Source organism: Lithobates pipiens, unplaced genomic scaffold, assembly GCF_037356315.1.
Source record: "Lithobates pipiens isolate NorthernLeopardFrog02 unplaced genomic scaffold, aLitPip1_a1.2 Scaffold_25, whole genome shotgun sequence".
Taxonomy (NCBI): Eukaryota; Metazoa; Chordata; class Amphibia; order Anura; family Ranidae; genus Lithobates; species Lithobates pipiens.
This window is the reverse complement of record NW_027507787.1, coordinates 112,529,648-112,539,842: the sequence shown is the minus strand read 5'-3', so window position 1 is coordinate 112,539,842 and position 10,195 is coordinate 112,529,648. Positions and strand designations below refer to the sequence as shown.

At 42.0% G+C, this 10,195-nt stretch overlaps 1 protein-coding gene across 2 annotated transcripts in view; it reads right to left on the bottom strand.

The window, feature by feature from the left end:
• Positions 1-286: 286 nt before the first annotated feature.
• The window catches only part of TMEM132A (transmembrane protein 132A), a 408,370-nt gene continuing 398,461 nt past the window's right edge, over positions 287-10,195 (bottom strand). The window contains exon 12 of one of the 2 annotated variants that reach the window (XM_077454804.1): positions 287-1,670. The gene's annotated coding sequence lies outside the window, so the exon portion shown is untranslated. Of the gene's footprint in view, positions 1,671-8,980; positions 9,781-10,195 lie in introns of those variants that run through there. The other variant, XM_077454805.1, reaches the window with a different exon arrangement.

Here is a 10,195-nt window from a genome sequence, read left to right as displayed (position 1 = left end):
TTCAAAGAAGTGGGCCTGTCTGTTAGCAGTAACTCTCAGCAGGGGGGGGGGGGGGGGGTATAACATTGCATATGGTAGTTGCAGAGCACATTTTGACATGTTATTGAATTACTTTGTATATTCAAGTTGAATTTACCTTTTTTTGATGCTGAGCTCAGTGTTTAATCCAAACACAGCATTAAAGGCCGAAGCTGTGCCAGTACTACAGTACTCCTCAAGTGGCTGAGCACATTAATGTACTACCATGTATCAAAAGAAAGAGACATTTTAAGGAACAGCTCACACATATGGTAGAGAACAGTGTTTATTAAAATACATTGTTAACAAATCAGTGTGAATATTGAAATTGAAAATAAATATTGAGTCGGAGCACATGTCCTTTGAGGGAAAAGTCAACAAAGCATTATCTGACATATCAGACATACAGCATGTACTAAATATTGAATTCACACTAAGAATAAAAGTATAAAGGGTGACACCATTAATAGAAGCAAAAGATGAAATGAAGAAATAACTGTCAAATATTTCACAGTTCACTTGTTGTCCAGAGGACATCAAATATTCGGGACCTGGTCCGGGTGGTGAGTAGTAAGGGTGCACATGAAAAATATTTAATCTTCTCAACTAATCGTATGCAAATTATTAGATGCAAAAATGGCTACGTAAGATTGTTTTGATCTTACTCAACTCATCCCTAATAAATAATTACTTAAATAAAACTGATTAGTGTGCTATGACAATTAATATTTTCAAAAAACATATTACACAAAATCACATGGACTGGATTCTTAAATGCTAAAATAAACACAATGAAAAATTTTGTGAACATTAATATTAATGACATATAACAGCTATAGATTTGAGATAGCTATTGATCTTGCAGAACAGTCTCAATACATAGTCTGATTGCACAAAGGAGCAATTGTCTCTTTAATAAAAGCATTTCCCCATTAAAGCACAATTCCATTTTGTCAAGAAACCCCTCTAGGTGATCTATGTACATTGCAAGGATTTTTAACAAACTTTGTAGCAGATTCCTACCTTTTGTTATTTTGAAGAAATCACTGTTTGTTCCACTGTGCCCATGTGCAAAGTGAGTCTAATAGTAGTGGTTTTATAATTACCAACCAGCTGCTGCAGCTGTACAGCTCTGAGGAAAGCTGCGGGGTCTGCATCCCTTTAGACGTGATACTCTCAGTACATTTAGGCAGGCACCATCTGATTACCCCTGAGGAAGATTAACTACAATCGAAACGTGTTGTAAAAACTTGTGGCAATCCAATTTTTTGTTTATGTATGGTGTTATCCTTACTTCCTTTTGGGAGAAAAATAGACATTGTATAACTAAAGACCAGAGTATTCTCTGTCTTAGACCAAAGTATAGTATGAGAGATGCATTTTTTTGGAGATAAAGTTAAACTAGAAATTAAGAACACTAAGTGGGAAATGTGGGACTTTGAATGTGCATTTTGTACAAATCCATATAGCAGTCAATTAAAAGAGAGTATTTATTAAATCACATAGAAAAATATAAAAGCACTTCATACAGTACATCAGCGTCCATTAGAAATAAAGTACACAAATTTTGAGTTACACTGCTGTTTCCACGCTCATAATTCAACATGTTTCGCCTCGGGGCTTCTTCAGGAAAAGGAGCGGTGTCATAGCTACTGAATGAACAAACATATTAAAAGCATGATTTTGATGCATGTATATAAATAGCATCCACGTTTACATTTTTTTTTTCTTCAAATTTTTATTTGTAAGGAAAAATAAATTATCCAGCAATGTACAATACAACGAAAGCACCGGGGGTGCTACTGCACATCAAGTATACATACAGTCCAAGGTAGTATAATCAAGTGTAGAGTAGCTCAGAAGCAAGTCAGTATAACATCACTGACACGAAGATGAGCTTCACACTTCAAAGAAGTCAAGTGATAATCATGTACATTCTACTCCTGTTGTGTAGCACGAGCATACACCTCACATTTTTGAACCGAAAACAACTAGATGATAGAGACATAGGGTCACCCAAGAGGGTGCCAAAACAATAAATAAAAATGGGGAGAGAGAGATAGGGGGGGAAGAGAGAAGGGGGTAGAGAGAGGGGGAAGGGGGGGGGAAGAGAGAGGGGGAAGGGGGGGGGGAAGAGAGAGGGGGGAAGAGAGAGGGGCAGCCCAGGTGATGGGATGCGTAAATGTCACAGTGCGAATAACAGGAGGACCCCTCAATCCCCAAAACAGCTCTCCAGGAGGGACTTCCCTTCTGAATATACGAACATATTCCAATATGCCCATGTTTTCTTATATCGTTCTCTTTTATTTTGGGTGGCAAGTTAAAATTTCCAAGGGTATTGACACTCGTGATCCTATTGAGCCACATGGCATTGGAGGGAGCATTGGGGTCCTTCCAACACAGTGTAACACAGGCTTTGCCAGCGTTAGTCAAGTGACAGAAAATCAAATTTTTGTGTGTCTGAATCGGCATCTGTGAGCAATGGAGAAGGAAGAGGGCCGGATCAATTGGGATAGAAAAGTCTGAATTGTTGGGAAATCCTCTGTAACTCAGACCATTATTGTCGAAGCTTCGAACAGGACCAGAAGACGTGAAGGAAAGTTCCCATCTCGTCTCCACATCTCCAGCAACACTCGGAAGCCTCTGGAATGTATTTACTCAAGACTGATGGGGTAAGATACAAGCGTGTTGATATTTTATACACAGTTGGATTCCTGTGTACGCATGCAGATAGACGATTTCAGGCAAAGATGGGTGATATTTTGACGCTGGGTGGCCATGAAGGTCCTACCCTGTGTATCGGGATATATGCAATTTACATAAACACTTTTTATTGATTATTACATTTTTTCCTCCACGTGTATTTATTATATTTCTTATTGATAGTTTAAGTGTGATTATTATTTGTGGATCACTCTGAAGATTTTAGCACATTAGCACTTTATTTCATTGGGGCTATCATCAGCATAGTAGCTATTTTACGGATAGCACGATTTACTGTATATTTGAGATTTGTTCTGGTTTTATTTTATAAATTATTGGCTTTTTTAGTTATTTACCACTTTTTGACACTTTCACGCTGGGAGCGCAACACCATTGTTTATTACCATTGTTTACCCATTTATGAGATTTGTTTGACTCATACGGTGTGTGCAGCACCTAATTAGACGTGTCTCATTAATTTTTCCATAATAGCGCAGGAGCTTGATTCTTTTCTATAGTGTCAGAAGGTGCCTACTGATCCTAGCCATTTGTGTGCCCAGATGAACTCGGTAAAGAGGGTTTTGATTTGACGGAAGAAGGCCGCGGGGATGGAGAAAGGCAAGGTCTGAAAGAGGTAAAAAAAAAACTTTAGCAAGATTCTCATTTTAATGATCTTACAATGGCCGAAACCAGAAATGCAGTCCCCGATTTGTCTAAGAGGGAACGGATTTCACTGAGCAGGGCTGGAAAGTTCATCCTAAATGTATCCGCTAGATTCGGAGGGATATGGGTGTCCAAATACTGCAAAGCCGAGGATGCCCATTTAAAGTTGAGCTGTAGAGTGTGACCCAAAGGAGAGGGCAGGGTGACTCCCATTGCCTCGGATTTTGAGTAGTTGATTTTCATATTTGAGAGTGCTCCGTAATGGTCAAAGTTTTTCAAGAGATTTGGCAAGGAAATATGCGGAATGGTCAAGGAGAAGAGCAGGTCATCCGCATAAGTGGAGACTTTATGGATGAGATCGCCCACTTGAAGGCCAGAGACATCCGGGTTTAATCTAATCCTGTTCAGGAATGGTTCCAACGAAAGGGTGAATAGTAGGGGTGAGAGGGAATCCCTGGCAGGTAACTTTAGAAATAGGAAATGGCTCTGAACACCCAATTTGCCTTGACTGCAGCCCATGCGAGTTTATGCTAGTTATCCAACGAAGCATCTGTTCAAAGCCAATGCGTCTCAGGACCACAAACATAAAGGCCCAGTTCACCCTATCAAAGGCCTTCTCAGTATCGGTACTAAGGAATACACAAGGAGAGCCCATTTGATTGGTGAAGTGGACCAAGTTAAGTACTTTACCGTGTTGTCTCTGGCTTCACGAGAGGGGATGAAGACCACCTGATCCAGGTGGACTAGTTGGGGTAATAAAGATTTGAGCCTAGAGGCAAGTATTTCGGTAAAAAATTTCAGGTCCACATTGAGCAATGACAATCACACAGAGGGATCTTTTCCTTCTTTTGGGATAACTGAGATGCGTGCTAAGTGTGATGCTGGTGGGAACGAGGTATCCTGTCCTAGGCCATTAAACACTGTTACTATATGTGGACCCAACAGGGGCAGAAGGGTCTTGTAGTACTGTATGGTAAACCCGTCTGGGCCTGGTGCTTTTCCCTGTTTGGCTAACTTGACTGCTTCGCTCAGCTCCTCAATAGAGATAGGGACTTCCAAGCTTTCCCCTAATCGGGGATGGGAGGTGCGACAGGCGTGCAGAAGGGAGGTACTCTTCTATGGGAGAAGAGGGTGGAAGGTTGTATAGGGAGGAATAGAATTCTCCAAATGTATGGGCGATATCTTTGGGTAAGGAGATTCTGCGTCCATCTGTACCTTTAATATACGGGTAATAGGAAGCCTGATGTTGGTCTCTGAGGGCCCGTGCAAGCCACTTGCTGCATGACTCATACTATCTTCTTGCAAGATTGCAGTACTGCTTTAGCTTTGTACTGAAGGAGGTCGGAGACCTGCCGATGAAGGTGAGCAAGTTTGCTCCCAAAAGAAGGGATTGGTGTCCTTTTATGCTGCAGCTCAAGGACCTGAATGTCCGCCATCAGTTTTGTCAATTGCGCTTATCTCGCCTTTTTAACACAGGAGCCATGTTTGATCAGAATACCCGTAGGACCACCTTATGGAATCCCCACACTATACCTGGGTCACTCTCAGGGGTGGCACTTGTCCAAAAATAAGCCGTAAGTTCTTTGGTCAAGTCCATAAAAACCTCTGGGATCTGCAACAGACTCTCATTAAGGCGCCATCTCCAGTCCAGGGTGACGGTAGAGGTGGACAGGGAGAGACGCATCATAACCGACCCGTGGTCAGACCAGGTTATGTGAGCGATAGAGACGTCTACGATGAGAGACAATAGTTGGTGAGGGACCAAAAAGAGGTCAAACCTAGAATACAACTGGTGAGGTGTGGAAAAGAAAGAGTAATCTCGCCCTCCAGCGTGGAAAATACACCAGGCATCCTCCAGTTGCAGACTGTGACGTTTTTGCTATACGTTTCTTGGAGCTGAGAAGAACATAGGAAGTACCAGAAGAGGTATCCACACTAGGGTCAAGAGAGACTTTCAGATCACCACCGACAATCAACTTGCTTTCCACAAATTCCACTAGCTTTGAGAGAGTCTTGAGAAGTATTCGGTGCATAAATGGTAGCCGTCATTAATGCCTCCAATATTGCCTTTAACCACTTGCCGACCAGCTCACGCTGATACATGTCAGCAAAGTGGCACGGGTGCGCAAAACTACGTACCTGTACGGCACTCCATCAGTGGCTAGCGTGCGAACACGCGCCGTCGCGGGAGCGTACCCGCAGGTTCGCGGGCTCGATGTTTGCTGATGGCCTGCGATCGTGGCATGGAGTGACAGAACGTGGAGATGCACACAAGGCATTTCTCTGTTTAGCAACATGACAGGGATCTGCTACTACCAGCGATCGGGAGCACTGATCTCAGTCATGTTCTAGTGAGCCCACCCCCCTACAGTTAAAACACGCTGGGGAAATGCACAACCCCTTGATAGCCCCCTAGTGTTTAACCCCTTCCCTGCCAGTGGCATTTATACAGTAATCAGTGCATTTTTATAGCACTGATCGCTGTATAAATGTCAATGGTCCCAAAATTGTGTCAAAAGTGTCCGATCTGTCCGCCACAATGTAACAGTCATGATAAAAATCACAGATCACTGCCATTACAAATAAAAAAAATTATAATAAAAATGCCGTAAATCTATCCTGTATTTTGTAGATGCGATAACTTTTGCACCAAATCAACCAATCAATATACGCTTATTGTGATTTTTTTTTTACCAAAAATATGTAGAAAAACACATATTGGCCTACACTGAGAAACAATTATTTTTTATATATTTTGTGGGGATATTTATTATAACAAAAAGTAAAAAATATTGCTTTTTTTTTCAAAATTGTGGCCTTGTTTTGTTTATAGTGCAAAAAAAAAAACGCAGGGGTGATTAAATACCACCAAAAGAAAGCTCTATTTGTGAGAAAAAAAGTACTTCAATTTTGTTTGGGTACAACATCACACGACAGCGCAATTGTCAGTTTAAGTGACACAGTGCCATATCGCAAAAAAGGGCTTCATCAGGATGGGGGTAAATCCTTCCCCGTCTGAAGTGGTTAAGGAAAAGATAATGGCCCGCTGTGTCAAAGCATCTGTCGGAAAGAGCCCAAGGGATACAACTAGAGATCAGGATAGAAAATCCCTTAGATTTTGTTCCCTGGTTGGTAGCATGATATACACAGGGAAAGAATCTGTTTTGAAGGAAAAGAAGTCCTCCCATCCTAAAATTTGTTTCTTGTACAAATGTCACTATCAGTAAGAGACCGTTTCAAATCACTAAGAAGCATCCTCCGCTTCTCTGGGACATTAAGTCCTTTAGCATTTAGGGAGGGTTGGGGTTAGGCAGGAGAGAGGAAGAAGGTAGAGGAAGAGATAGAACGAAGAGATAGAAGAAGGAAGAGATAGAAGTAGCCAGGTTCTAAAAAGAGGAATTACAGATGACACTCACTAAAGAACAATTAGGTTTGTGTAAGGGTCGGCCTATATGGGGAAGTGGGTGGAAACAGCTAGAAGACGGAGCCTGTTCCAGGGCCCTTTAGCAGTGGTATAGGAACACACATATATAAAGCAGCCAGAGATATCCTACAAACAAAACTAAAGCTTAAAGTGGAAGGAAAACTGTTCACATTGCATTAGAAAATAACAACCCATAAGGACAACTACACATGATTCACACTGGGGAGAGGGTTAACATTTCCCTTCCCAGCAGACAAGAGGTCATGCCATGGCGTGCAGCAAGACCTGGCATTAAATGCATCTGCCACCTCATCCAAGGGAAAGAGGTGTAAAGGTTCCAAGAAGCCGTCTCACCTTCCAGTGAAGTAGTCCAAGGAAGGGGGGTCGTGCCATGCGCACAGTCACTGCACACCAGGACTGTACCCCATCCCCTCTCAAGAGGAAGCCCACCCCCTGTGTAAGGACTCGTTGCCCCTTAGCCCCCCCCCGCACACCATAATCTCCCAGCCTGGCTGGTGGTATACTGCTCTCTGGAGAGTTTTCAAATGGTAGCGGGGGGAGGGAGGAAGGAGAGCCAAGAAAGATCTACACACATTGCCCTATATGAGAGAGGCCCCTCCATCCCCGAGGGCTTTGGTAAACCTCAGAAGCCTCAGGAGTGGGGGAGGGGTGTCTCCTGGATACTCATGCATTTGATATCCATGCAATTGTATAGTTAAAAACCCATGATAACCATTTAGGATGGGGGAGCTACAATATGCAATCCGCAACTTAAAACTAAACAGCAAACAGTGGGTTATCTCTCCTTGTATACACAGTCTAGATATACAGTATGAGTCATATCCAATATAACCGCTTCCCGAATGGTGCACGACGATGTACGTCGGCAGAATGGCATGGACAGGCGAATTGGCGTACAGGTGCCTGTCCGTACAGGCACGTTCCGGTCGGGAACCCCCGTGATTCCAACTGCGGGTCCCGCGATCATCTCACAAGGCAGCTGAACGGGGAGATGCGGAAGTAAACAGCATCTCCCCGTTCTGCCTCGCAACAAGTGACACTGATCTCTCTCCCTGTGATTGGAGCAGAGATCAGTGTTCACTAACACACAGCCACGCCCCCCCCCACAGTTAGTAACCGGCCCCTAGCACACTCTTAACCCCTACACTGCCACCCCCTGGTTAACCCCTTCACCGCCAGTGTCATTTACACAGGAATCAGTGCATTTGTATATCACTGATTGCTGTATAAATGACAATGGTCCCAAAAATGTGTCAAAAATGTCCGATGTGTCCGCCATGTCGCAATCACAATAAAAATTGCTGATCACCGCCATTACTAGTAAAAAAAATGATTAGTAAAAATGCCATAAAACTATCCCCTATTTTGTAAACGCTATAAATTTTGCACAAACCAATCAATAATCGCTTTTTACGATTTGTTTTACCAAAAATATATAGAAGAATACGGATCGGCCTAAACTGAGGAACAAAAAATGTTTATAGCGCAAAAAATATAAACCGCAGGGGTGATCAAATACCACCAAAAGAAAGCTCTATTTGTGGGGAAAAAGGACGTCAATTTTGTTTGGGAGACCGCGCAATTGACGCAGTACCATTGCAAAAAGTGGTCTGGTCATTGGCCTGCAAAATGGTCCGGTCTGAAAGTGGTTATGAAAAACACATACAGTCAACATAAAATAGGACTCGGGAGTGGGGGCAGGGGGGAGGGGTGGTCGGTAATGGATAAATGTCATTCCAGGTGTGGGAAAAATTGAGGAGCAAGCACATTTTTAGCTAAATGGTGAAATGTTTCCTACCTCAAATGATGAGGAAATAAGGCAAAAATTGGGGTATATCATCATAGAGTGTTTAGTAGGTACAAAAATAAAGTCTGTGGTTCAATAAAACACAGTATACTGATCCAGGCATCTGCCTTTGTATTCAATAAACACTATCACTTTCAATCATTGCTTACTTTCATAAAGCCTGTGCAATCATCTCTTATTAGTTTTCAGTGCTGGCTGTTTATCATGGCATTTGGCACCATCTAGAGAACAATTAGGCTCCCTACACAGGCTTTATGAACCTAAGCAATGATTGAAAGTGACAATGTTTGTTTATTGAATACAAAGGCAGATGCCAGATGAGTATACTGTGTTTTATTGAACCACAGGCTTTATTCTTGTACCTACTATTCACTCTATGATGATATACCCCTCCCTGCGGGAGATCCGGTATATGTTGACGATCAGATCTTGGTCGGTTGGGGGTGCAGGGCCACTCGAACAGACTCATCCTGTACAATTTTTGCAATATATTGGATTTATTTCCTCATTCATTAGGAACCAATCCTCTGGGGAACCTTTATGCATTTGTGTATTTTTCTATTTAGCAAAAAATGTTCTTGCTATTAATATACATGCACGCCTTATCCTGAAGAAGCCCCATGGCGAAACATGTTGAATTATGAGCACGGAAAGAGCAGTGTAACTCAAAACTAGTGTCCTTTATTTAGGATGCTGATGTACTGTATGAAGTGCTTTTATCTTTTTCTATGTTATTTAGTAAAATAACTTTTAATTGACTGTGCTATATGGATTTGTACAAAACGCACCTACAAAGTCCCATATCTCCCACTTAGTGTTCTTTGTACCTGTATTTAAGGAATGTTGGTGCATTTGTTGAATATTAGCTAATCCTAGACTTGACAACATACTTTACCATAACCTAGAAATTATTTTCAACATAACGATCATGGATTTGAAAGGCGCATTCCATATGATACCCACAGATCAATTGCAACTGAAGTAATTTTGGATGAACAGGTAATAAAACTATGTTACGGGGGGCTGCAAAAAGTAAAAGTGGTATAAATGCTAATGTCAGACTGCATTATATGTCATTTTTTCTTTTCCCATTTCATTTTCTGTGAGCAGACAGTAGGAGGCATCCCCATTGTTGCTGTAACACCTAGGTACAGATAAAAAGAAGTCACGTTTTTCATTTTGAATAGCAGAGAATTTCATTCTGCTTTGTAGTTTCCTGGCACACTTTTATAGGGCTGTCGATTCACAGTAGTATAGCATATAAACCCGAGGAGTAAATTCTAGCATACTGGGAGGCAGTGGAAAATAGTCCATCTCTTCGTCTAGTAAAAGCACATCACACAGTTCACATAAACACTGGTTAGGCACACAGCTAACCCTTTGATCGCTCTGATGTTAACCCCTTCCCAGCCTGTGTTGTTAGTACAGTGACAGTGCAAATTTTTAGCACTGATCACTGTCACTGGTTCCCAAAAAGTGTCAGTAAAGGCCCGTACACACGACACGAAAATCGGAAAGTAAAATTTCATTCGAACTATCTGCCAATTTTCAGATCGCTG